The sequence below is a fragment of the Anabrus simplex genome, chromosome 3 (assembly GCF_040414725.1).
Source record: "Anabrus simplex isolate iqAnaSimp1 chromosome 3, ASM4041472v1, whole genome shotgun sequence".
NCBI classification, from domain to species: Eukaryota; Metazoa; Arthropoda; class Insecta; order Orthoptera; family Tettigoniidae; genus Anabrus; species Anabrus simplex.
In genome coordinates, this window is record NC_090267.1 from 68,525,196 (window position 1) to 68,527,775 (window position 2,580).

Consider the following 2,580-nt stretch of genomic DNA (forward strand, 5'->3'; position numbering starts at 1 on the left):
GGTTTGGCTCGCCAGGTACAGATCTTACATGTAATAATTTCAATCAGGTGCAGATCTTTCGATTTGACATCCATAGGCGACCTGCGCATTGTGATGAGAATGAAATGATGATGAAGACAACACATACAACCAGCCCCCGTGCCAGGGAAATTAACCAATGATGGTTAAAATTCCCGACCCTGCCAGGAATCGAACCCGGGACCCCTGTGACCAAAGACCAGCACGCTAACCATTGAGCCATGGAGCCGGACACAGTTTGGATGAACGGTCACAAGTGAAATGTGTGTGCGTTGAAAGCTATAGCAGTTAACAAGGGTGTTCAAAATTTTGGGTTGTAAGGCTCACATGTGTTTTTGAACAAAATAACCCCCGTTTTCGTAGCAAAAAGTTAGCACTATGCAACACCTCCCTGTCGGTTATTAAGAAAAGATTGTGAATTTTCACAGATTTGTAATTGGGTTTGCTCCAGAGAAATTAATATTTACTCCCGCATATTGTTAATGTAGACCAGATGCTAGTATATTTTGAAATCCCGCTGGACTACGCTAACATTTTGATATGACAAGTTACTTATCATTTTATAACTTACTGTAATATATACTGTTTTCAATACAAATATTTAACAAAACTATACAAATACAAAAAAAATGTTTTTTCTTATTGAAAATTTCCCTTCCAAAATTGGGGTGTGGCAATTATTCACCCATATATGGTATGATGTTTGAGAACTGAAGTGGAGGGGTATGGAACTATGTCCCCTAATATCGCCCACTATCATTTTTTAATATTGGTAAATGCATTCCCATTTTTAATACTACTAGAGGGGAAAATAATGCCCAGTTTAAGGACAGAGGTTGCAGTGAAATATTTATATGAATAAGAATCCCACATAAACAACAAATACTTCTAGGCATTGGATCTGGCAGTTCTTCCAGGTGCACCCACAAATTCTTCAGAACTTCTAGTAGCTCCTTCAAGTTGATGGCTGTACTTCATGAGATTCCAAACATTCTCTATGGAGTTTAGGTCAGGTAAGTTACTTGGCCATTCAAGTGCAGGTATATGACTGTAATTAACCACTTCTGAACCACCTTTGTTCTGTCAGCAGATGCATCAGCACGCATTAAGTGGCGACATTGATAAACAGGGGCCTATGCCAAAAATTCAGGAAATGATCTTCCAGAACAAAGCCTTCCCTGACATTTTTAAGCCTTATTCATGGCGACAGTCATTGGAAGGAAATAGTCCTCCCTTAATAAATGCCACTAAATGTACCCCACACAATCACACTATCAAGATATTTAACAGTCTTAACGATATATCTTGGATCTACTTGACCTTCTTACCATTCTGGCCTGTTTCCTGACCAGCCTGAAAATGCTTTCATCAGAAAACATTACCTACACCCACATTTGATCTGTACCGATATGTCGTGCAGAAGTATCGCCTTGTGTTTTCCTTCATTGCCTCAGTGAGAAGCAGTTTCTTGGCAGCAATCCAAACTGGAAGTTCTAAATTTTTCTGGAGCTGATGCTGAATTTTCCAGATCGATGCATTCCTAAAGGAGATTGATGTTTTGTTTTTTTCTTCAGCTGTACCCCATGGATTTACAATTACTTTACATTTAAAAAGCTATGTGTCTGCATTATTGTTTTCTTTTTGCTTTGGTGTCACCCCCTCCAGGTGTCAGTGATGCTGCTGCCTCTTTTTTTTTTTTTTTTGAGGGGGGGGTCTTAAATAGCGTGCCTTGACACTTTTAAATGTATGGCTTTACAAATGGTAGATATGCCTTGCTCTAACAACGTCAAAGCACAAGACTTCTCTTCAGTTGAGTGCTTATTTCGTCTTGTGATGTGGACAGTACTCACAAGTACATAGCGACGAGAAACACAGAACAATCGAGTGAAGTGAACGTCAAAGGGCCTTACCTTTAACATAACATTATTAGAACTAACTAGCAAAGGCCCTATAACAGAAGCAAACTACGACCACCCAGTCGGCATTCACATGAGGGGGAACTCCAGTCATTTTGTTTTGTGCTGGATACACAAGGAAGAAGTTGACCCAAAATTCACATGTAAAGATTCCCATTGTGACCTCTCTGTAGACAACCTGCTATTGCATTTCAAAAGGCTGAAAAATGAGGATACTTAAATAACAGGGATAGGTGTAATATGTACGATTAATATAAGTCAGTATGAAAAGAAACTGAAGACTACATCCAAGAAAGAACCAGGCAGCATATATGCATGGCTTGTTTTGAACTGTTTATGAAGAGTTTTGACTAGTTATGGTTCTGTATTGAAATCTCCTAGATATTGTGGAGACTTGTATGTTTGATCCAGCTCTCAGTAATACACAGCAAAACAATATAGCTAGGTCTTGGAGTTGATAGGCATGTTAGGTTGAATGTCAACAGAAGCAAGCAGAAATCTAACCAATGGGTGTTCATATCTGCAAAGAACTGTGTATGAGGCCATTGGTTGGAACAACTAGTGGGTAAGATTGACGTTCTTGTACATAGTCCCTCCACTACATTCCCTTCATCCTGTGATGTCAGATCCAGAGACTGGTTTGTGC